At 33.7% G+C, this 27,624-nt stretch overlaps 2 pseudogenes; both read left to right on the top strand.

Annotated features, from left to right (window-relative positions):
* The first annotated feature begins 2,902 nt into the window (after positions 1–2,902).
* Positions 2,903–5,583, top strand: LOC105797134 (putative wall-associated receptor kinase-like 16; annotated as a pseudogene).
* Positions 5,584–5,586: 3 nt separating this feature from the next.
* On the top strand, positions 5,587–15,901 carry LOC128039905 (putative wall-associated receptor kinase-like 16; annotated as a pseudogene).
* The last annotated feature ends 11,723 nt before the right edge of the window (positions 15,902–27,624 follow it).

A 27,624-nucleotide genomic window follows, 5' to 3' on the forward strand; every position in this document is an offset into this window, starting at 1 on the left:
TGCTTTACGACTTAGAGTATCGGCCACCACATTGGCCTTACAAAGATGATACTCTATCGTGCAGTCATAATCTTTGAGCAGTTCAATCCATCGGCACTATCTAAGATTTAACTCCTTCTGAGTAAGGAGATACTTAAGACTTTTGTAATCAGTGTAGATGATGCACCTCTCACCATACAGATAGCGCATCTAAATTTTTAACATAAAAACCACAGTAGCCAACTCGAGATCATACGTCGGATAATTCCTTTCATGTGTCTTAAGCTGAAGGGATGCATAAGCCACAACCTTACCATCTTGCATCAATACACATCCCAAACCAACGTGCGACGCATCACTGTGCACCACAAACTCTTTACCAGATTCAAGCTGTATCATAACAAGAGCCTAAGTCAGAACAGACTTGAGCTTTTCAAATCTCGCTTGTTGTGCATCAGTCCAAACAAAAGGGACACCTTTGCACAAAAGCTTAGTCAAATGAGCTGTAATCAAAGAGAATCCCTCAACAAAATGCCAGTATTTTTTGCAAGACCCAGAAAACTACGAATCTCAGATACATTCTTAGGCTGTTTCCAATCAAGCACAACCTTAATCTTTTTAGGATTAACTCGAATCCCCTCAACAGAAACCACGTGACCCAAAAACGTTACCTCTCGCAACTTGAACTCACACTTGCTCAACTTAACGTAAAGTTGTTTCTCTTGAAGTATCTGAAGCACTATTCTAAGCTCCTCATCATGCTCATCCTCAGTCTTAGAGTAAACCAGAATATCGTCAATGAAGACCACGATGAACTGATCTAGATACAGTTGAAAGACTCAGTTCATCAGATCCATGAATGCAGCTGGAGCATTCGTCAGACCAAAGGGCATAACTAGGAACTCGTAGTGCCCATAACGAGTCCGAAATGTCGTCTTATGAACATCAACCTTCTTAACTCTAAGTTGATGATAACCAAAACGAAGATCAATTTTCGAAAACACAGAAGCCCCACAGAACTAATCAAACAAATCATCTATCCTCAAAAGTGGATGTTTATTCTTCATAGTCAGTTTATTCATCTGCGATAATCGATGCACATCTTTATGGTGTCATCATTTTTCTTTACAAACAGAACCGGTGTCCCCCACAGAGACATATTAGGACGAATGAAACCACGATCCAGAAGTTCTGTAAGCTCCTGCTGTGTCATACGGTATGGAGAGATGGACACTGGAGCTGTACCCGATAAAAGCTCAATGCCAAACTCAACTTCTCGATTCGGAGGTAAACTTGGTAACTCCTTAGAAAAGACATTCGAAAAATCCCTCACTGTTCTGATATCCTCGACAGAAGAGTCCCTAGAGACAAAAACACTGATGTTCCAAATACGCCTTACACCCTTTCTGAATCAGTTTCTCAGCCACAAAAGTGAAAATCACGTTGGACAGTTAATCTCGAAACTCACCGATCACAACCACCTCCTTATCATCCTCAGTCTTCAGAACGATCCTCTTAGTCACGCAATCCAAACTAACTCGGTGCTCAACCAACCAATCCATGCCCAGAATTAAGTCGAACTCCCCAAATAGACTGCCCCGACGGGCTTAGTACAGTAATCTCACTAGAATTTGTTGAGTTTATTTATTTCAAAATTTATTACATTAGTTTAGATTCGAATTCTTAGATATTTTAGATTACTAGATATATCATTAAAGGTTTTAAATTTTTATTTTGAATTCTTTGAGTTTATTTTTTAAAATTTATTTTCAACATAAATCACATCATTACACTAATAACCAAACCAAGTAGTATGGACTAAATCAATCACATGCCCTTTAAATTATAAACTTTTGGGAGTGGGAATTTCGTATTTTCAAGGATTATGATTGGAGTGTGAAGAATAACCCCAACACACAAATATGGATTTTACTTGCTGTATTTGTAATTGTGCTAGTTTAGTAAATAAAAAATATAATTATATATTTTACTTACTGTATCAGTAATGTCAAGCATGCTTGCTTATGTAAAACCCTTATTATATGCTCGTAAATTTGTAAATTAAAGAATTGATATATATATATGAAAACTAGCGATCGGTTTAAGATCAGTAGAGCTAATTATGCAGCTTTTGATCTTTCTCGATGCAACGTTCGTGGTAAAAGCAACGCCAGCGGTAGCTTATCAATCCAACTCCACCTGACTAATTTTTACTCGATGTAGAGCTTCATGCATTTCAAAGTTTATTTCTTTTACTTTAAAAAATAATTTTTTTAAAAAAATTATAAACTTGTAAAAGTATTATTAAAATTTACAAAAAATTCAAAAAAAAATATTTTAGAAGTTAAGTCTATAATGATTCTGGACATAGCTTTGGCCAGATTCAATGTGAATCTGGACAATATTATGTTTCATTCAAGACATTTTTTCTAAATTATATAAAGTTTAAAAATATTAAAAATTAAAATTATTTATATTTATTTTCTAAAAATTTTAGAATGAAAACATTTTCCTTTTGAAACAATACAAAAAATTAAAATTAAAATTATTAAAAATTAATTAATAAAATCGTTGTTCTCAAGTTTCAAAAAATACAGAAAAGGAATCTTTGTTGTTGAACTCAAGTGAAGACTAATAAATCCACTTGGCAAACAGCTGTAAGGACCTGAACCTGTGGAATGAGGATTCACTTGGGTTTTCAATCATTCAGTTTAACCAATGGAATGGAAGAAGGTGATCTTGGACTTGGCTTTTAAATTATTAACTTGTAGAAAGGGGGTTGGGGTCGTGGACTTGGTCTTATAGCAAGTCAATCATCGTACAGAGAGGGTTTCCTTGTTAGTCAGTATAAAGAAGGCTTAGATGATCACCAAAAGTTGAGAAATCAACTAAACCAAGTTTATTAAATAGAGTGAGTGTAAGGAGGGAGTGTGGGAAAATTGTGTGCCAAGTGCCAATCCTCATATGGCAACGCTGGCTCTGAGAATTTTACAATTGATACTTTTCAGCTGTTTGCTTGCAGCAGGAGCGTCGGTGGCTTCTCAAGCCTTGCCAGGTTGCAAACATGAGTGTGGAAACCTGAGCATTCCATATCCTTTCTGCATGACTCCAGGGTGTAACTTGCACGAGGACTTTCTAATCACTTGCAACACGTCTGTCAGCCCCCCTCGACCACAATTGTTGGATGGTAACTTAGAAGTCACTAACATAACACTTGACGGTCAGGTGGAAATCTTGAATTATGTAGCTAAGGATTGTTACAACCACAACGGAACAAATGCGGACTGGAATTTCCCTCAGCTTCGGGCGGCCATGTTTACCATCTCAAATGATAGAAACAATTTCATTGCTGTTGGTTGCGACACAAAGGTGCAAATTTGGGATGAACGTGAGCATAACAACAGTACATATTTTACCGGCAGCATGGCATATTGCGAGAAAACGGACGCTCTCCACCTTAATGGTTCTTACTCAGGTGTAGGATGTTGCCAAGTCTCCATTCCTAGTGGACTTAAGAATCTTAACATGTCAGTATTAAGCTACTACAACCATACTACAACCATACACGTGTATGGGACTTCAATCCTTGTAGCTACGCCTTTGTTGTAGACAGAGCAAGTTCAGTTTCAGCGATAAAAGTTTTGGTGAGTTAGCGAATAAAGAATTTCTTCCCATGGCGCTAGATTGGGCGATTGGAAATGAACCTTGCAATGTATCTGAGCATAAACCTGATTATGCTTGTAAACAAAATAGCATCTGCTACAACCCTGAAAACAGGTCCGGTTATCTCTGCAAGTGCAAGGATGGCTACCATGGAAACCCATATCATCACGATGGTATCTATTCTATGCTATTGCTCATATTACCATTTCTTTTTCATTGTTCTGTTCCTTTTTTGCCACTTTAGGAGTGATCTGTTTTCTTTTAATGATTTTCAGATATTGATGAGTGCAAAGATTCGAGCCTACACAATTGTATTTCTGAAAGGAATTGTTTTGATACGCCTGGAAGTTATAGATGTTTTTGCTCAAAAGGCTTTTATGGGGATGGCGAAAAAGATCGAAAGGGCTGCATGCGAAATCAAGCAAATGTCATAAAAATCTCTATTGGTAGGTGTTTCAATGTATGCATTTTTTTAACGTATTGGATCGATTCTAACTTTAGCTTATATAACACATACTGCTTAGATCATTTCCAACATTTTAGCTTCTGTTTTATGACAGATTTTAGCTTATGTGTGCTGGTTGTTGTCGTGGGTTCTTCATGGTTGTTCTTCATAAACAAGAAAAGAAAGCTACTCAACATGAAAAAGTTCTTTAAGCAAAATGGTGGCTTACTGTTACAGCAAGAGCTTCATGAATAACGAGTATCAACTGAAACCGTCAAGATTTTCACTGCAGAAGCTCTAAAGAATGCAACCAAAAACTATGATGAGAGCCAAATTATTGGAAAGGGAGGGTTCGGCACTGTTTACAAAGGTATCCTGAAGAATGGCACTGAGGTAGCTATCAAGAAATCCAAAGTTGTTGACCAAAACCAAATTAAGCAGTTCATCGATGAGGTTATTATTCTCACCCAAATAAACCATAGAAATGTGGTCAAACTTTTAGGTTGTTGCTTGGAGACTGAGGTCCCCTTGTTGGTTTATAAATTTGTTTCCAATGGCACCTTATCCGAGCACATCCACTGTGAAGACAAAGCTTCTTCGATTTCTTGGGCAATTCGGTTAAGGATAGCTACGGAATCAGCGCAAGTGTTGTCATATTTTCACTTTGCAGCTTCTATACCAATCATTCATAGAGATGTGAAGCCTACAAACATCCTCTCTGGACGACAATTATACTGCAAAAGTTTCGGACTTCGGAGCTTCACGGTTAGTTCCGATGGATCAAACTCAGTTATCAACAATGGTACAAGGAACTCTTGGATATTTAGACCCTGAATACTTGTGTACAGCGCAACTGACAGAAAAAAGCGATGTCTACAGCTTTGGTGTAGTCCTAGTTGAGCTGCTAACGGTAAAAACTGCGCATTCTTTTTTAAGGGCCTGAAGAAGAAAGAAACTTAGCGAACCATTTTGTTCTATGGTTGAAAAATGATCGGTTTTTTGAGATTCTAGATGATAAAGTGGCGAAAGAAGGAGTGGTTGAGCAGATTAAAGAAGTAGCTAAACTAGCAAAGAAGTGTTTAAACGTAAAAGGTGAAGAGAGGCCTTCAATGAAGGAAGTTGCACAAGTGCTTGAGGATGTAAGAAGACTCAGGTGCGAACATCCATGGGCTGAAGTTGCTGTTAATTTGGAGGAAACAGAGTTTCTGCTTGGAGAAACATAGATGTTTCTACTAATAACAGCAGCCAAGGTTTCACAACAATGGCGGTGTAGTTGTTTAGCAAGAAATCAGATAATTATATATCTGTATATATATTTGTGATCTTTGTTGATTTTAAATTTGTTTTCGGACATTTTAGGTGTTTATATTTTGTTGCTTATATGTAAGATTCAGAAGTAAATAAAACAGCCCTCGAGGTGTTTCATCTTCAGTAGTAAAATTAGAGAGTGCAACCACTCTCTAAAACCCACCTGGAAGGACATATTATGGAGGGCGTTGATGAGGTTAAGGAGGTTGGCGACGTTGGAGAATGATGCAGCCGATTTGGCGAGGGCTTCAAGGTACTTGGTGGCTACCAAGGTCAGGCTGTCCAGTGCCGAGACTCACCTGAACCTGAACCCGAACCCAACTGATTTGCAAATCTAAGACACTGCTACTTTGGTTATATTCAATAACTCCACGAGATGTGTTGTCTCTGGTGTGGTTATTTGATTTTCTCTTAGATTTTGGCTATTTCATGGCACTTGAAATTGATCGTCTTCTAATTGCTAAAATCCTAGGTTCTAATATTTAAATGTGTTTGATATATTGGAACTAATCTTTTCTGAATAGTACTGTAACTGTAAATGAACATAGCTTCGTTAAACAGTTTGGTTTTTGTTCATTTATATTCACATGAACAAGATTTTAAAATTTATTAAATGAACCAAACACAAACAAAGCTTGTTCGATTCATTTATATTTAAAACAAACTCGTTTATGTTTATTTAAAGCTTATTTAATAGATCATTTAAACTCGTTTATTGTGCTATATCTATACTATATAATAAATAAGATTTATTATGCATTTTACTGAGTTAATGTCATTTAATAATCGAGTCTCAACTCACTTATAAAATTACCAAAAAAAATTTCTTTGCAAAGTAAGTTATATTATTATATGGAGTTATTTTGTCTTTTTATATTTTTATAAAAATAAAAAGTATCCATAATAAATCAAGTACACCACGCATATAAATTTTTTAATTTATCATTTAAACTAAAGCAACTTTTGTACTTTAATAACTATATTTGTTATATACATTTTATATATTTGTGCATATATACTTACCATTAATAAAAAATTAACTGAGTTAATGTTAAGAGTAAATTAGTTACTGAATTAGGTTAGTGAAATTATGGAAATATATTTTCGTATTTAAAAAGTTATATTATTTGGGATTATTTTAATTTTGTTATTTTTAGAAAACTCAATAAAACCTTAGATGCGGTTAGATTTGAATCGTGCTATTAGCATCAATAAAATTCACATTTCCAAGAAACTAAAATTTATTTTAATATAATATTTACATTTTAATTGTATTATGCATAATTTGTTACATCTATCAATTGTATATATCTATCTATACTATTAAAAATTTTTGATCGGGTTAGTATTACAAGTTAATCGGTCACCAACTTGATTAGCGAAAGTATGGAAATATCGTTCATATTTAAAACAAGTTATATTATTTGAAGGTATTTTAATCTTTGTTTCTTTTTTTAAATCCAATAAAAACTTTGATGAGAGTGGTTTTGGGCCTATGCTATTAACGTCAATAAAATATTCACTTTACCACTAAACCAAATATTTATTTTAATACGATATTTATATTTTAATTGTCTTATGCATACCGTGTTACTTTATCAATCGTATATATTTATACTATTAATAAAATCCCTAAGCGAGTTGATGTCACGAGTCAATGGACACTAACTTGGTTAGTAAATTTATAGAAATATCCAGATTTAAAATAAATTATATTATTTGAGGGTATTTTAGTCTTTTTGTTTTAAAAAATCTAATAAAAATTTGCATATGATTAGATTTGAACTTGTATTATTAACATCAATAAAACATTTACCTTACCACTAAACAAAAGATTTATTTTAATATATTATTTACATTTTAATTGTATTATGCAAATTTTGTTGTCGTTATCAATTATATATATTAATAATGTTGTTAATTGAGTTGGTATCATAAGTCAACTCGACATCGACTCACGATTGATAGCACAATGATAAACAATTGTAATGCATTTAGTATTTTTAATATGATGTATTTATGTATTTAAATTTTATTTTATGCACAATTTAATTTATTTTATACACATCAATGTTCTAAATATGTGGTTTCCATACGCATAAACATGGGATAGATTTCTAGTATTAATAAACTTACTATGGTTTTATGCTTTTTTTATTGATAATGTAATTATTAACTTATATATGACAATTTTATATCTAAATAATATATATATATATATATATATATAGGAGGATCCACTTACACAATGTAAAAACTAAAGTAGTTTTATACACTTCCATAACTATTTATATGATAACAATCCAACTACTGAATTTATCAATATAATTGTATTTGTCATACATATAAAATTTTGAACTGATCCAATATCTCTATCATATCAATCTAAAGTACTCTATATATTAATATATTCAACAGTTGAAATTTTGTTACATAAAATAAATAGTTAGAATTTTAAATTCACATTAAATTTGACATGCATAATATAAATGAATAGACCATGAAATATAACGGTTGGATCATTAAATTATTAATCATATAAATAGTTATAGAAATTTGTAAAACTACTTTCGTTTTTACACTATGTAAATGGAACCCTTCCCTATATATGTGTGTGTTTAGTTATTGTTTGTTTGTTTGTTTATTATTCATAAAATTGTTCATGAATATATTCGTTTAATGTTCACGAATATCTTTGTTTAACTTAAACACTTAAACGAATGAACATGAACACACATAATTCTAAATAAATGAACAACGCCAAAAATTTTAATTTTCTTAATGAACATAAACCTGATAAAAACAAACTTAAAAATAAACAAATGAATATGAATGGAAGTTCATTCATTCAAGTTGAGTTCATTTATAGATCTACCCCTAAAGTTCAAAGGCCTAAATAATTAGAGGGGTATTTTGGTCATTTAAACAAGAAAACATTGATATCATGCTTGTGAATCCTAAATTGCATATCTATTGTTCGAAAATTTCGATCAAGCACCTTTCTCAAACCCATTCCAATCACTGCCCGAATCTTCTAACCCTCAATACCCAATCAGCCTTGTTTTGGTAAGACACCCTTGATGTGGTTCAATCATCTTGACTTCATAAATGCTGTTCTTAATAGATGAAATTCATTTGAGCCTAGCTCTTCTTTCTTTCAGCAGCCATGCTTAAAACTAAGGATGGTTTTAGGAATGTCTTAGCTCGAAAAAAGTCTTAGCTCGAAAAAAGTTTTAATGCCAGAATCTTATGATGTAACGATAAGGATCAATTTGTTGATTAATTACCATTTTATGAGCATATTTAAAATTGATAAAGATCTTGTGACTATCACTCCCATCCTGAATAACTAAATCAACCTTGCCTTTTATTTAAGCACTATGTTTCTTTTTTATCATCAATAGCTTTTATTGAAATCTACAACCCATTTGGTCTTTCAAGTATTGATGGACTTCTTTTGATCTTTTTTCAAAGATGAGATATTCTAAAAGAGAAGTTCTTTGATGTTATCTACTCAATCTTCAACTTTGGAGTTATTCCTCAAGAGCTTAATGAAACGCTTCTTGTGCTCATCGCAAAATGCTTAAGACCTTTCTCTATCGGTCACTTTAGACCTATCAACCATTGTAGAACCACTTACAAGTTCATTACAGAAATCCTTTCACTAAGATTGTGCCCTTTCTTGAACAATCTAACCTTGTCAATCGAATTCCATTCTAGGTAGACAAGTCTCCTACAATGTAATCCTTGTCAACTAGGCAATTCTTTGGATGAGTGTGAAGAAAGACAACATAGCTTTCATGGTAATCAAGTTAAATATTGAAAAGGCTGATCATTACAGTACTAACATGGTTATTACCAGTGCTGAACAATCTTAGATTCATTTTGGACTTAACTTTTAAATAGTTTTATCAATTTTTAATTTTTTTAACTTTATTTAATATTTTATAAATTTCAATAATGTTTTACAAATTTATAAATTTTTTAAAAAAATAATTTTTAAATTTTTAAAAAATTAAGTTTTGAAACGAATAAACCTTGACAACTACATGTCCAAGTTTATTCCAGTAAAAAAAATTTATTTTTTTAAAAATAAATTTTTTTATTTTTGATGCCACATCAGCAACTATCACTAACTTGGACATGGAGAGCCACATCAGCATTGTAATAGTCAACATTAGCTGAAAGGCCTATTTGGCCAATTTTATTAGTTTAGAGACTCAATTGAATATAAAATTTGCGAGGACTTAATTAATTTTTTCAAAAAAGTTCAAGGATTTTTTAAACCATTAAACCCCAATTTTTTATTATTGTTTTAATCAAACAATTATTTTAAACTTTGAACATAGAAACTGGCATTGGGTTTCTTGGACTCCTGTTGGGGTTAGTATTATTAGCGCGTTGGATGCTCAGGCAAAGACAAATTTCCAAACTAAAAGAAGCCCACTTTCAACAAAATGGTGGCATTTTGTTGCAGGGACAACTTTCGAAACGACAATGGTACCATGAAGATGTTAAAGTATTCACAGTTGAGGAACTTAAGAATGGCAACAAATAATTTTTGTAAAAACTAACATCGGTAATGGCAATAGAACGATCACAAAGTAATAAGAAAAGAAAATAAAAAACACAAAAAATTTTTACGTGGAAACCCTTTCAGGAAAAAATTACAGGCAGAGCAGAATAAAATTCACTAATGTCGAATTTAAATGATACAAGTAGAGTTCCGACTACATCTATTTATATGTTAAAAAACCTTATTCTAATCAATGTCAAATAAAAGCAATGCAGTAAGATTGAAACATCTTGTTCTAATCAATATCTAATATAAAAAGTGTACTTTTATACGGATTCCACTTGTACAGCAAAGTCCTACACATGATCAAGTCAAAGTCTCTACATATGCAACAGAGTGTTCAAAAAACCAGTTCTTTTATTGCATTTGTTACAAAATCTTTAGATCATCTTTTAGTGCAGTTGTACTTAAAGATCATGATTTTATATTTCTTTATTTCCTTATATTTTAAATAGTTATTTTTATTTAACTCAAGTTACATTTTAATCACTTATGTTTGAAGTATTACGTTTTAGTCACTGAGCCATAAATTGTTGTTAATAGTGTAACGGTAAGCTGACATGGAACGTTAGATCATCATTTTAGACAAAAAAAAATTAGGTTAATTTCTATAATCGGTCCCATATTTTTTCGTTTTGAGCAATTTAATTTTTTCCTTTTATGTTCTATTAACTATTTTTTTATTTTTTTCCATTCTCTTCTACTTCTCCCTCTTTTTTCCTCCCTTCTTCATTTCTTTTAACGGAGTTTTTCTATGTTTTCCATTTGTTAAAACTAGTCTCTATTATTTTTTGAACAATTTAATTTTTTCAAGTGAGGCAAGCTTATGGACTAGTTTTAACAAATAGAAAACATAGAAAAAGTATGCTAAAAGAAATGGAGAATGGAGGAAAACAAAGGAGAAGCAGAAGAGAATGGAAAATAAAGAAAAAAAAAAGGAAAGTTAAAAGAACATAAAAGAAAAAAATTAAATTACTCAAAATGAAACAAAAATATAGGGATCAATTGTAGATTTCAACCTGAAATTTAATTTTGAACTAATAATTTAATGTGCCATGTCAACTTACCGTTACATCGTTAACGACAATTAATGGCTAAGTGACTAAAATGTCACAACACAATAACGTAAGTGACTAAAACGTAACATTTCAAATATAAGTGACTAAAATGTAACCCGAGGCAAAAAAAAGTGATTATTTTGGTAGTTTACCCTAAAAAATTTAAAAGGAATATTAATTTTTTACTAGAATGTACATGGACATGCAGTTGTCTTGGTTCATTCATTTCAAAGCTTAATTTTTAAAATTTTAAAAAATTATTTTTTTTTAAATGTATAAATTTGTAAAACATTATTAAAATTTATAAAATATTAAATAAAATTAAAAAATAAAAAATTAATAAAATCATTTAAAAGTTAAGTCTAGAATGAAGTGGACATATTTCAATTCATTCAACACAATTTTTCTAAATAATATAATACTTAAAATCTATTAAAAATTAATTTTATTTTTTAAAAATTTATATGTATGAATGTTTTAATTCTATTGATACCTTTTAGGATTTATAAAAAATAAAATATTTTAGAAAATAAATAAATAAAAATAAAAATAATTTTATTTATTTTACGTGTAAATTTTTTTAATGTATGAATATAACCCATTAAAAATTTTACACCTTTCAAAAACAATATTTTAAAAAACTTGACACGAAGAATTAACAATATTATATAATATTATATAAAGTTTTTAATTTCATTTTTTCTAAATTATATAATATTTAAAAACTATTAAAGTTTTTACATGCAATAAAAATAATGGTAAACTACCAAAATAGTCATTTTTGTTTGCCTCAGGTTACATTTTAGTCACTTATGTTTAAAATGTTATGTTTTAGTCACTTACCGTTATTCTGTTGTAACATTTTAGTCACTAAGCCATTAAATACCGTTAACGGTGTAATGGTAAGCTGACATGGCACATTAAATAATTATTTCAAATTAAATTTTAGGTTAAAATTCTACAACTAATCCCTATATTATTTTAATTTTGAGCAATTTATTTTTTTCTTTTATGTTCTTTTAACTTTCATTTTTTTTTCTTTATTTTCCATTCTCTTCTGCTTCTCCTTTTGTTTTCCTCCCTTCTTCATTTCTTAAATGTAACACCTTAAATTCGGCCTAGACATCAAGACTAAGTCTAGAGAGTTACATCATCGATATTAAAAATACCATATTTATAACGTAGTCAAAATAAACCATTCAACATATAATATCAAACACAACTATTAACTAAGTATATAATCTTCCCAAACATCATAATATCATAGAATACCGAAATCCTAATAGTGGTATTTAAAGGAAAGATAAAAGCTTGACCGAGCTTATGTAGCGCTGACCCATTCAAGTCTGAGAACCACATGAAATCCAATCAATAACAAAATAAGTTGTGAATTTAGTGCATAAAAGACTCTTGTTCAATTAGAACACATTTATAAGGTAATTCTCGACTTCCAAGATTCGGTTAGGTAACAGAAGCAGTTTCAGTTCAGATACAAAACAGATCAATTACATATGTAGAACCAATTTAAGTTTCACATACAGAACAGATCAGATTCAAATGCAAATGCAAATATACCTACCCCCATTCGCTACACACCAACTTTGGCCATTCCAACACACCATTAAGGGCACTCAATGCCCAACCAACCCTACACACCATAGAGTGTCTGTCTGACACATTTATAAAGATGCAGCTTAGCTGCTAGATCAGAATGTTTCAAAGCACCAGATTCATATTTCTGTACATCATGGCTTAGCCATTAATTCAGAGTAGATTAATTCTTCACAATATTTCAACCCATGCAAATATAGAGTACAAATATCCACAACATGTGTTCAGTCATTATAATTCATTTCACAAATAGGTAATACAGTCAGTGTCAGAAATAGCCATCACAGTACACATACAATTATGTTACTCATACATCAGTCACAGAGCATAAGAGAGTCCTCGTACAATCACATTCAGGTCATTCATAGATTAAGGAAGCCAGTATTAGTGTTGGATCACAACCTTAAAAAATAAGATTTGGACCTTATTTGTGTGCCACACGGTCTGGGCACACGCCCAAGTCCTTGCTCGTATGGCTCATATGGCCTCGACACATGCCCATGTCCTCTGCTCGTGTGGTTCTAAAATGTAAATAGTAAGTTACACGACCAGGACACATGCCCGTGTCTTTACCCGTGTGACCCACATGGCCTGGGCAAACGCCCATGTCCCTGGCCATGTGATCCTAAAACATAAACAGTGAGTTACACAGCCTAGACACATATTTGTGTCTGCTACTCATGTGAACCCTGCACTAACATTACCACACACAGCCTGGACAGGCTCCAGTATGCCTTGCTCATGTCGCTCCAATTTGATAAACAGTGAGTTACATGGCCACCCACATGGCCTAGAACATGGTCGTGTGGCTCACACGGCCTGGGCACATGCCTATGTCCCTGGCCTTGTGGCGTCGACAACCACGTTTTTTGGCGATCGAAATTTGCATAAAATGAGGTTTTCGGTACACACCTGAAGAGATTTTGAAATGATAAGAGCATGAAGAGTCTCCAAAGCCTAAAACAACCATACAATCATTCAATCAACCAAATTCAGCGATAATAAAGTACAATTACACACAGAAACTTATGTCGATAAGTTCAACATAAAACCTTCAACGGAATCGGCACTTACCGAAAGATTAACTGAAGTTACTCGAACTATCCTACCGAGAGTCGTTACTTTCAACTCATATTCCTAAAACAAGGAACCAACATCACTTAATAACGAGAATTCATCCATTAGTGCAACTATTAACAATACCACACTGTTGTTTCTTAGAACTTTAACGAATTAACACAATTAACATCATAGAAGACATACTTACTCGACTCGTATAGCAGATCAGAATGAGACGTTTAACAATTGACAACAGTACACTCAAATGATGTAAAAAACAAAAACAAAAGAGGAAAAAAAAGGGGACGCAGAAGAGGAAGAAAACAAAAAGATTGTTTAAAAATCCTTTGTCTTAACCACCGGTGTATTTTCGACAACAAGCAAAATATTTCCTAACGCATATGATGGGACTCAAACTCGGGACCATACAGAATACAGATCCTTAACTAGTGAACCAACAGGCTCATTCTTAACACATATTTACACAGAATTGCACTTAACTATGTAACGTATGGATAGGGGTTGTTTTAAAAATAATAAAACTTTTAATGGTGCAACTCAAACTCCAGACTTTAAACATAATAGTAGAACATAGAGCTACAGATACAAAAATTAATTACTGCTGATTCTCACAATTAAATTCACAAAATTTTAGGGCATTACATTTTAACGTAGTTTTTCAATGTTTTCCATTTGTTAAAACCAGTCCACGAGCTTGCCTTATTCAAAAAAATTAAATTGTTCAAAAAAATAAAAAGTATAGAGACTAGTTTTAACAAATGGAAAACATAAAAAAGCTACGTTAAAAGAAATGGAGAAGGGAGAAGTAGAGGAGAATGGAAAATAAAGAAAAAAAAGTTAAAAAAACATAAAAGAAAAAAATTTAATTGCTCAAAATGAAAAAAAATAAGGGGACCAATTGTATAAATTAACCTAAAATTTTTTGTTTAAAATGATGATTTAACGTGCCACATTAGCTTACCATTACACTGTTAATGGTAATGAACGACTTAGTGACTAAAATATTGCAATGCGATAATGTAAGTGACTAAAACGTAACATTTCAAACGTAAGTGACTAAAATGTAATCTGAGGTAAACAAAGTGACTATTTTGGTAGTTTGCCTATTTTTTATTGTTTTTAGAATTTTTTTTATTAATTCTGCCACGTCAATAATTATCGCTGACATGGAGTGCCATGTCAATGTTATAACGGTTAACATAAGTCAAGTGGCTTATTTGGCCAGTTTTGTTAGTTCAGGGGCTCAATTAGGTGAAAAAATTTCATAGGTGTTTAATTGATTTTTTTTAAAAAGTTCAAGGGTCTTTTAAATTTCTAAGCCCTAATTTAACTGTTATTACTTTTTTAATCAAATAATGATTTTATGCTTTGAACATAGGAACTGATATTGGATTTCTTGGACTCCTCTTTGGGATAGTATTATTGTGTTGGATGCTTAGGCAAAGACAAATTTCTAAACTAAAAAAAAAGCCTACTTTTAGCAAAATGGTGGCATTTTGTTGCAGGAACAACTTTCAAAACGAAAAGGGTATCGTGAAGATGTTAAAGTCTTTACAGCCAAGGAACTTGAGAAGGCAACAAACAATTACCATGAAAGCAGAATTTTAAGACAAGGAGGGCAAAGGACAATGTACAAGAGAATATTAGTTGATAATCGAATAGTTGCCAATAAAAAAGTCAATAATTGGAGATCCTAGCCAAGTTGAACAATTCATTAATAAAATAATGCTGCTTTACCAAATCAACCACAAAAATGTTGTCAAACTACTAGGATGTTGTTTGGAAACATAGGTCCCACTATTGGTCTATGAATATATCACTAATGGAACCCTTTTTCATCATTTGCATCATGATGATGTTGCCCTTGATCTTCTATGGAAAACTTCTTTGAGAATCACCATTGAAACTGCCGATGCTCTTTCTTATTTACACTCTACAACTTCTATTCCAATCATTCATTGCGACATCAAGTTGGCTAACACACTATTAGATAATAATTACAATGCAAAGGTTTTTGATTTTGGGGCTTCGAGATTGATTCCATCTGACATGGCACAGATAAATACAATTTTACAAGGAACTTTTGGTTTTTTGGATCCTAAATACATGCTTACAAGCTTTCTTACTGAAAAGAGTGATGTCTATAGCTTTGGGGTAATGCTTATGGAGTTATTAACATGAAAAAAAGTGGCATGTTTCAAAAGATCGGATGGAAAATGAGTTTTGGCTATGTACTTTGTTTCTTTGATGAAAGAAGACAACTTTCGTGATATTCTTGATCCTCGAGTGCTTACCGATGAAAATGTTGAGGAGCTTAAGAAAGTAGCAGTATTAGCTAGGAGATGTGTAAGAATAAAAGGAGACGTAACACCCCAAACCTGACCTAGACGTTATGGCTAGATCTGGAGATGCTACGCAAAACAGTTGTAAATCTGGCTTTCATTTATTAAAGAAAATCGTGAACTTTTGTTACTTAAAATCCTGTTTAATTTGAAAACGTGTTTGACATAATTATTTAAAAAACGTTGTTTGTTTACATTTTCTAAATAAATCGAATACTTTGTAGCAAAAATTCTTAAACTATTATATTTTGTAAAACCAAGTTTTGTTTTCTTGAAATCAATTGTTTCCAGGAAAACAAAATTTTTCAATAAATCATTTTATTAGTATCTTGTGAAAATCAAAAATAAAATCCAAAACCAAAAACAATCCAAAACCAAAAACAGTCCTAAATGTCCAGAGAGTCCAAAATTTACAAAACTCTCAAACTAGAATTTTGATTAAGTCAAATTTAAATAAATCGAGTTTACGAAAATGTGGTTATACGTGAGCTCCCGTCACACTGACCTACCTAAGTCTGAGGGTTACTTGAAAGTGAAAAGCAAATAAAAAGTGATTTTTCATAACTCCATCTGTAACTTAAAAGGAAAAAAAATCATAGATTTAACTTCAGATTTATTACATAGCAGAGCAGATACAGATGTATATCTCATACATAATCAGAATCATATGCATATGTACAATCCTACCCCTATCCACTACACACCATCTCCGACCTTCCTTACACATCATGTAGGGTCTTAAAGACGCATCCAGCCCTACAACCACTCAGTGTCAGTATGACACCTTTCAGAATATTCGCAGCTGTGCTGCTAGTATAATGGGCGAGAAATCGCCTCTCTCAGAAACACTTTCTCCATATAATATATCTCACCCCAGAATTAGATATAGATGGAAGAGAAATCATGCATAACATTTCAAATGCAAATCATGTACATATTTAACGACACACTCAGTTTGAATTATCATATGACATCTCCGACACACTTACAGATATCAAAATTTCATAATAGCATATGACCAAATTTCATGTTTTATAGTATATTTAATCACATATCAACCCCACAGAAGGCCTATAGTCGATCGGGACGATGTGTACGACCTTAGGGAAAAATTTTGAATTTTGTGCCCACACACCCGTGCGGCCCACATGGCCTGTCATATAGCCCACACACCTGTGTGTCACACACGGCCCAGCATACGGTTTGTCACACGACTCTGTGGTGTCAGCCGTGCCCAATTTTAGCTTTCGTCATTTGCTATTTTTCAGGTTTCTCATTACACACGTGGTTCGATTGTCATGTGAACGCAACTACGAGATAGCGAATACTTAAAAAAATTTAATCGCTGAAAATCAGTCACAACTTACCAAATTTTACCAAATAACTTACTCGACCACAACTCATAATTACACAATTCTAACAATAGGATTAACTCATCAATGTTTGAACACTTAGCCAACATTCGCAACAGTTCCTAAAGCAATTAAGTCACCGAAGAACAATCTTGAGCCTATTGATTTCCCCTATTCCCACATTAAGATGAATAACACCATCAATAAATCTTTCCTTAACAAAAATAATGACACCCCCAAATCACACAATGAAGGAACTATCCAACATACTTACCTATCTAGAACGAAACGAAGAAGCTAAATGGACCGCACCCACAACCACAAAAACAATGGACAAAAATCAAAGAAATCATAGAAGATAAAGGTCAAAATTTCAAATCCCCTACTGACAGTGGCGTAAAGAAGTATGAACAAAAAGAAAAGAAAAAAATATCGAGCGTGAAATTGATGAGAGATAGGAAATATTTTTTGAACTAATTTTAAAAAATTGAAACTAACTTATCCCCCTACTAACCTAATGTCATCCAACCACTCCTTCCAACTTAAAAGTTAGTTTTCAATTCGAATTCTACACCTGAAACAACAACAACAAAAAGACTAACAAAACCACCATCACCAAGACTCGAACTTACGACCCTTACCATACACCCAATGCCTATAGCCATCGAACCAAGCACTCAGCTTATGATTGTATTTAACAAATCCGAACTTAAGATTGTTGGGGCATTACAACTTTACCCCTTTAAAAGAAATTTTGACCTCGAAATTTACTTGACTCAAATAAATGCGGATATTACTAACGAATCGAGTCTTTAGGTTCCCACGTGTCTTCCTCAATGTCATGATTCTGCCACTAAACCTTCACTAATGGAATAGACTTCCTCAACAAAAAATTAACATCTCGATCCAAAATCTGAATCGGCTCCTCCTCAAAGGTCAAATCTGGCCTTACCTCAATCTCCTTAACAGAAACAGTATGAGATTGATCCGACTGATATCGCCTCAATATAGAGACTTGAAACACATCATGAATATGATCTAAATCTAGAGGTAGCTCCAACTAATAAGTGACTTGTCCTACAAGTTTTAAAATCTAATATGTCCCAATGAACCTAGGGCTCAACTTGCCCTTACGTCCAAACCATAGAACATTCTTTCATGAAGATACCTTAAGGAACACATAATCCTCCTTTTCAGATCTGCATAGGACTTTTATCTGTCAACAGCTACCTTAAGACGATCCCAAATCAGTTTAACTTTATTTTCAGTCTTGGAAACCAACTCAGGACCCAAAACCCATCGCTTACCAATCTCAGTCCAACATAATGGAGTACAACACTTACGACCATATAAAGCCTCATAAGCTGCCATTTAAATTTTGGATTGGAAGCTATTATTTTAGGTGAACTCGACTAACGGCAGAAATCCTCCCAACAACTCTGAAACATATCATCCAGTATTTGAATCACCCTCTCAGATTGACCATCTGTCTAAGGATGGAACGCAGTATTGAAGTCCAACCTCGAACCTAGAGCCTCATGAAGTTTCCTCTAAAATTGAAAAGTGAAGTAAGGATCTCTATAAAAATAATCGAGACCGGTACCCCATGAAGTCTTACAATCTCTGAAACATATAACTTGGCCAATTTCTGAATGGACTAATCTGTCCTAATAGGAATAAAGTGAGTAGACTTGGTCAACAGATCCATGATGACCCACACGGAATCCTTCTTAGTGGGTGCTAAGTGTAACCCACTAACGAAGTCCATAATCATACGTTCTCACTTCCATAAGAGAATATTAACAGGTTGAAGTAAACCCGAAGGCAACTATTGCTTAGCCTTAACTTGCTGGCATGTTAGACATCAAGAATAAAATTCGTTACCTCCCATTTCAAACAAGGCCACTAGTACAGTTCGCAGAGATCTTGATAAATCTTATTTCCACTAGGATACATAGCATAAGGATTACTATGCACTTCCCTCAAAATGGACTACCTCAAATCAGAGTCATTAGGTACACAAACCCATCCTCAAAAACATAGAACCCCATCACTTTTTAGCCAAAAATCAGGTGTGCTATCATCCTCCACCTGACAGAATCGCAGAACTAGAGAATCATCCTTCAACTGTTTATCCTAAATCTGATCAATCCAAGTCGACTTAACTTACAACTTGGCAAACAAACTCCTATCATCAAACAAATTTAGACGAGCAAACATCACCCTCAAATCAGTCATTGCCCTATGACTAAGAGCATCGACCACCACATTGGCCTTACTTGGATAATACTCAATAGTGCAATTGTAATTCTTAAGTAGTTCAATCCATCTATGTTGCCTAAGGCTTAACTTCTTTTGGGTAAAGAGATACTTGAGGCTTTTGTGATCGATGTAAATGATATACCTCTCACCATACAGATAGTGCCTCCAAAATTTTAAAGCAAAGATAACCGCAGCTAACTCACGATCGTGCATAAGACAGTTGCCTTCGTGTGACTTAAGTTGTCAGGATGCAGAAGCCACTACATTACCGTCTTACATTAGAACACAACCCAAACCAACATGAGATGCATCACTATATACCATGAATTACTGATTAGATTTAGGCTGTATCAGCACATGAACCTGAGTCTAAACAAATTTGAGCTTCTCAAAGCTCAATTGTTGCTCATTAGTCCAGAAAAATGAGGCATTCTTATGCAATAGCTTATTCAGAAAAGCTGCAATTAAAGAGAATCCCTCGATAAATCTCTGATAATAACCCACAAGCCCAAGAAAACTGCGGATCTCAGAAACATTCCTAGGCTATTTCCACTCAAGCACAACCTTAATTTTCCTAGGATAAACTCAGATTCCCTTCGCAGAAACCACATGCCCCAGAAAAGTCATCTCACTTAACTGAATTCACATTTGCTTAACTTAGCGTAGAGCTTTTTCTCTCGGAGTATCTGAAGAACTACTCTAATATGCTCCTCGTGATCATTTTTGGCCTTAGAGTATACCATAATGTCATCGATGAAGACCACAACAAACTGATCTATATATGACTGGAAAAATCAGTTCATAAGATCCATGAATAAAATCGGAGCATTCGTCAAACCAAAGGGCATGACTAGGGACTCATAGTGCCCATAATAAGTTTTAAAAGAATTCTTATGGACATCAACCTCTTTAACCTTAAGCTGATGGTACCCAAAACGGAGATCTATCTTGGAAAACACAGAAGTCTCATGAAACTGATCAAATAAATTATCGATCCTTGGAAGTGGGTACTTATTCTTCACTGTTAACTTATTCAACTAACGATAGTCGATACACATGCTCATAATACCATCATTTTCCTTTACAAATAACACTAGTGCCCCTCAAGGACACACATTAAGATAGATAAATCCTCAATCAAGGAGTTCTTGAAGCTGAGCTTTTAACTCTATAAGCTTTTTCGGTGCCATACGGTAAGGAGTGGTAAACACTAGAGCTGTACCCTGTAAAAGCTTGATACTGAACTCGACCTCTCGATCCAGAGGTTCATTATATGATTCGATAAAGGGGTGATGATAAGCATATTGTATATTCGGTTATGATGCTAAATTATTTAAATTCAGATTAGTAAGATAAATAATGAATATAGTTGAGGTGGTTTGAATGGAGGTTAATTTGGTTGACCGAATATGTATATGTGGTTAATTGATATGGTTTTATGTGTATATATATTTGTCATATGAGAAGGATATATTCGGTTATTGAAATGATATTTGTTTATGCATATGTTTTGTACGCTATATGAATAATTTAAAGTGAAAATGTATTAGTGGAATAAATCATAAGATGAATGAGTAAATGTATGTGGGTTGGTTTGGTTAATGACTATACAAGTTGAGTATGATATGATTCGGTAAATGGTTAAATATAATGTATACATGAGGTTGATATCTAAAGTTATATGCTAGACCATTAAGTAAAGTTACTATTGTGGAATGTACTTTTATTTTTTTAGTCATGTGAGATATTGGTTATTAAGTTATCAAGTGAATAATATAATGTTTCATAAATAAATGATATAAAATGTGCTTATGGATTAAAAATGTAATAAGTTTTTTATACATTAGTATTTGACTAGCAAGCATGTAATAATTGAAAATTTTGAATTCCATACTTATTAAGTATAAGTATTTTAAATGTTAAAGCATTATTGGATATTAATTGATTAAGTGAAATATATGTTTAATAATTTATTTGAATGTGTTTTGATTTATAAGTCATGTGATATTGTTTATTAAATATTAAATACATTTGTATTGTTGTAATTGAATTACGAAGCATGAAATATAATGAATGCCTGTTTTGAGTTATGTTCTGTTCGGTAGTGCCTCGTAACCCAAATCTGGCGATGGATACAGGTTAAGGGTGTTACATTTATTTGGTATTAGAGCTACAGTTTAGTTGGTTTGAGGACTAACGTAGCTCATGTGAGTCTAGCTATACATGCCATATTTTATACTTCGATAGTGTGATGACTTCTGACATCTAAAAATGTGTTTTTGTATAGTAATGGATCCTGATCAAGCCGTAGCTGATGATGTTGAAAGTATAGCGCCTGTTCCTGTGCAAGCGACAATGCTAGTTGATTCTCGGCCTACCTCGAGTAGCCAAGAGGGGGAGGCTAATCAAGCCTTCTATCAAATGATGAACGATTGGTTTACTCGGTATATCTGAACTAATCGAGCTGTTAAACAACCCCCACCCCCGAATAATCCATCTCCGATACCTGTGATACCTCCGATGGTTGATCCGATGAGGTTCAATAAGCCCTCTGTTGAGAAAATTAAAAAATAAAGAGCCGAGGAATTCAGGGCCACAGTTAATGTTGATACTGAGCGGGCTAAATTTTGGCTCGATAGTACTATCCATGTATTCGAAGAACTGTTATGTACACCCGACGAGTGTTTGAAATATGCCATATCTTTGTTACGCGATTCTGCCTATCATTGGTGGAACACTTTAGTGTTAGTTCTGCTTAAAGAACGTCACCTGGGAATTCTTTCAGATTGAGTTTCGCAAGAAATATATCAGTCAAAGATTCATTGATCAGAAACGTAAAGAATTTCTTAAGCTTAAGCATGGTCGTATGACTGTCACTAAATATAAGCGGGAATTTGTGAGACTCAGCAGATATGCCTGATAGTGTGTTTTGACTAAAGCTACAATGTGTAAACGATTCAAAGGTGGTTTGAATAAATATATTAAATTGCTTGTTGGTATACTTGAAATCAAAGAGTTCGTGGTACTGGTCGAGCGAGCTTGCAAAGCCGAAGAGCTGGGGAAAGCGAAAAGAAAAGCTAATTTTGAAGCTAGAGATTCTCTTAAAAGATCATCAGGTAAGACTTTTCACTCAGCATCGAAGAAGTTCAGAGAGGATTATAGCCGATCTAAAGCTACTGTGGGCTTTTCTAGACGAGATTGAAATCGACCTCTTGTGAGTTCATGAGCCACTTCAATTGCTAGTGCTGGTAATGTTCGGCAGAATAGATCCGAGTGCAAGTATTGTGGTAAATGGTATCCTGGAGATTGTAGATTGCATAATCAGTCTTGTTTTAAGTGTGGATTGAAGGATCATTTTATCCGGGAGTGCCCGATGTTAGCCAAGCAAAACACTGTTCAGAGTGCCAGACCGAGTAATATGTCAGTGCGAGGTAGACCTCCCAGGCATACTGGTAATGTAAGTGGCAGTCAGAGAGGGACAAAAGATACGACAGTTCGATTTGAAGCTCGTGCACCTACCAGAGCATATGTTGTACGTGCTCGCGAGGAGGCTTCTTCTCCAGCTGTCATTTCCGATATTTTCACTCTCTATGATACTAATGTTATTGCATTGATTGATACTGGTTTGACTCATTCATATGTGTGTGAGACTTTAGTATCTAGTAAGACTTAGCCTGTTGAGTCTACTGAGTTTGTGATTAGAGTATCAAACCCCCTGGGTCGGTGTGTTTTGGTTGACAAAGTGTGTAAGAATTGTCTGTTGATGATTCAAGATTCGTGTTTTCTAGTTGATTTGATGTTGTTGCCATTTGACGAGTTCGATATAATTCTGGGTATGGACCGGTAGACTTTACATGATGCTGTGGTTAATTGCAAAAGAAAGACTATTGATTTAAGGTGTCAGAATGACGAGATTATTCATATTGAATCCAATGATATGAATGGTTTACCAGCAGTGATATCCTCGGTGTTGGCTCAGAAGCATGTAAGAAAAGGTTGTAAAGCTTACTTTACTTATGTGCTCGACTCTAAAGTAATTGAAAGAAAGATTGAATCAATACCAGTTGTGTGTGAAAATTTGAATGTGTTTCCTAAAGAATTGCCAGGTTTGCCGCTGATACGAGAGGTAGAGTTTGGGATTGAGTTAGTGTCGGGGACGACTCTAATTTCAATAGCTCCATACAGAATGGCACCGACCGAATTGAAAGAATTGAAAGCTCAGTTGCAAGAGTTAACAGATAGAGGTTTCACGCGACCGAGTTTCTCTCCCTGGGGCGCACCAGTTCTATTTGTGAAAAGGAAAGACAGAATGATGAGAATGTGCATTGATTATCGGCAGCTCAATAAGGCGACTATAAATAATAAATATCAGTTGCCACGTATTGACGACTTGTTCGATCAGCTAAAAGGGGCTACATTGTTTTCGAGGATAGATTTGAGATCAGGTTATTATTAGTTACGAGTTAAAGACTCTGATGTACCAAAAACTGCTTTCAGAACGAGGTACAGGCATTATGAGTTTCTGGTTATGCCTTTTGGACTTACTAATGCACCTGCTATTTTCATGGATTTGAAGCATCGAATCTTCAGACAGTATTTGGATCGGTTTGTGGTTGTATTCGTAGATGACATTTTGATATACTCCCGTGATGAAACCGAGCATGCTGAAAATTTGAGACTTGTGTTACAGACTTTACGAGATAAATAGTTGTATGCAAAGTTCAATAAATGTGAGTTCTGGTTTCGTGAAGTCAGCTTTTTGGGCCATGTTGTATCAGCATCAGGTATTCGGGTTGATTCGAGCAAAATTTCAGCTATATTAGATTGGAAACCTCCGAGGAATGTCTCTAAAGTTCAAAGTTTTTTGGGGCTCGCTAGTTACTATAGATGGTTTGTGAAAGGATTTTCTATGATTGCAACCCCGATGACAAAGCTATTACAGAAAGATGTTAAGTTCGCGTGGTCAGAAAAGTGCCAGAAAAGTTTTGATCAGTTGAAAGCTCTTTTGACCGAAGCTCTAGCGTTAATTCAGCCAGAATCAGGTAAAGAATTTGTCATTTATAGTGATGCATCTTTGAGTGGTTTGGTTGTGTTTTGATGCAGAAAGGCAAAGTCATAGCTTACGCCTCAAGACAGCTAAAGCTGTACAAAAAGAACTATCTGACACATGATCTAGAATTGGCAGCTATTGTGTTTGCATTGAAGATATGGCTCCACTATCTGTTTGGTGAGAGATGTCATGTTTATTCTGATCACAAAAGCCTGAAATATTTAATGACTCAGAAAGATTTGAACTTGTAACAACGTCGATGGTTAGAGTTGTTAAAAGACTACAAGCTTGTAATTGACTATCATTCGGGAAAAGCTAATGTTGTTGCTGATGCACTAAGTCGAAAATAACTATTTGCTTTGCGTACAATGAACGCGCATATAGCTATGTCTGATGATGGTGTGATGATAACTGAGTTAAAAGCAAAATCGTTATTTATTCAACAGATTTGTGAAGCTCAAAAAGCTGATGATGATTTAATTGCAAAATGGGCTTAGTGTGACTTGAATGTTGATTCAGAGTTTCTAGTTGATGTTGATGATTGTTTGAGATTCAAAAACTGATTATGTGTTTCGAAAAATGTAAAGTTAATTCAGATGATATTTAATGAAGCTCATAATAGTCGATTATCTATTCATCCGGGTAGCACAAAAATGTATAACGATCTGAAACAACACTATTGGTGGCACCGTAAGAAACGAGACATTTTTGACTTTGTTACAAAATGTTTAATATGTCAGCAAGTAAAAGCCGAGCATCAGGTACCTTCTGGATTTCTTCAGCCGATCATGATACTTGAATGGAAATGGGACTGAGTCACGATTGATTTTGTATCCGGTTTACAGTTGACACCGAGCAAGAAAGATGCAATCTGGGTTATTGTTGAAAGATTGACAAAATTGACTCACTTTGTTCTGGTTCGTACTAATTATTCACTTGATAAACTTGCTGAATTATATATTTCTCAGATTGTGAGATTGCACAAGGTACCTATTTCTCTAGTTTTGGATAGGGATTCGAGGTTTCCATCACGGTTTTGGAAGAAACTGCAAGATGCACTAGGTACTAAACTGAATTTTAGCACTACTTTTCATCCTCAGACAGATGGTTAGTCCGAATGAATTATTCAAATACTTGAGGATATGCTAAGATGTTGCATTCTCGAGTTTGAAGGTACGTGGGAACGATACTTGCGTTTGATTGAATTTGCGTATAATAATAGCTTTCAGTCTAGCATTAAAATGACACCTTTCGAGGCTTTGTATGGTTATAAATGTCGTACACCATTGTATTGGATGGAGCTCAGATACACGGGGTCGATTTGATTAAAGAAACTGAACAGAAAGTGAAAGTGATTTGGGATAGTCTGAAAACAACACCGGATTGTCAAAATTCATATGTAGACTTGAAAAGAAAAGATATAGAGTTTCAGATCAGAGATAAAGTATTTCTGAAAGTCTCACCGTGGAAGAAAATACTCAGATTCGGTTGTAAAGGCAAATTGAGTCCAAGATTCATTAGACCGTATGAGATTATAGAGCGTGTCAGACCAGTTGCTTATAGATTGATGTTGCCACCTGAACTAGAAAAGATTCCCAATGTATTTCATGTTTTGATGCTTCGTAGATACCGATCCGATCCTACACATGTGATTAGTCCATCAGAGATTGAGATTAAATCTGATATGTCATATGAAGAAGAGCCGATTCGCATTCTGAGTTGTGAGGTTAAAGAGTTACGAAACAAGAAAATTTTGTTAGTTAAAGTACTGTGGCATAAACACAGAGTTGAAGAAGCAACTTGGGAACCAGAGGATGCAATGAAAGAATGTTACCAAACCTATTCACCGGTAAGATTTTCGAGGACGAAATTCCTCAAGGGGGAGAGTTGTAACGGCCTGATTTTTCCCCTAATCGGACATAGTGGTTCTGGGACCACAAATCTGAGTCAGAAAAATATTTTAATATTATTTTGTGTTTTTATTATGTGTGATTTTATATGAAATTTTCATGTTTTAATTTTGTTTTTCGAGTGCTGATTTAATAAAAAGGGCTTAGTCGCATAAAATGAAAACTTAGGGGTTAAATCCAAAAGGGTCGAATAGTGGTTGTTCTTTTAATATGGAGTCTTTATGTTGTAATTTAGCCATTTATAAGATAGTGGGTGGCAATGGACTAAAATGACCTTAGTGTATATGTTTTATGTTTTCATTAGTAAAGGTTAATTTAGTAATTGAATAATAATATATGTTATAATAAAACAAAACATAAAAAAAATGGCTATTATGTTCATCTTCTTCATTGAATGTTGAAAAGAAAAAGAGGGTTTGAAAGCTTCAAACATTCGGCCATTGATGGAGCTTGAATCAAGGTTAGCTTTTGTTCGGTTTTTGATAATTTTTATGTTTTTGAGATCGTTACTTTGAACATTATCCGACCCATACTTAAATTTTTTATTTTAATGAATATTTTGAGTTATGCCATTGATTAGTATTTGTGTTTTGTGATGTTTGATGATGAATAATGAAAAATAGGTGAAAGATTAACATGTTTTATCTTGAAATTTTTTTATGAATTTGAGTAATTAGGGTTAAATTGTGAAAATAAAATTTTGGAGGACTAAAATGCAAAATAAACGAAATACATTGACTTGTATGAGTATAATAAATATCCGACCTAAGTATAGTCTAGTCAAAATTTGAGTGTTTTGTGTTTTCTGTAATTTGGACTAAATTGTGAAAAGTGTAAATGTTAAGGGAAAAATGGTAATTTGCCCGTTTGTGTGTTTGTGGATTAAATTAAGTGAAAATATGTTTGAAGGAGTTTAATTTGAATATGTTTAGATCAAGAAAAGAGAAATTCAAATTTGGATCGGGGGAAAACTAAAGTTGTCGACTAG

Source organism: Gossypium raimondii, chromosome 3 (genome assembly GCF_025698545.1).
Source record: "Gossypium raimondii isolate GPD5lz chromosome 3, ASM2569854v1, whole genome shotgun sequence".
Taxonomy (NCBI): Eukaryota; Viridiplantae; Streptophyta; class Magnoliopsida; order Malvales; family Malvaceae; genus Gossypium; species Gossypium raimondii.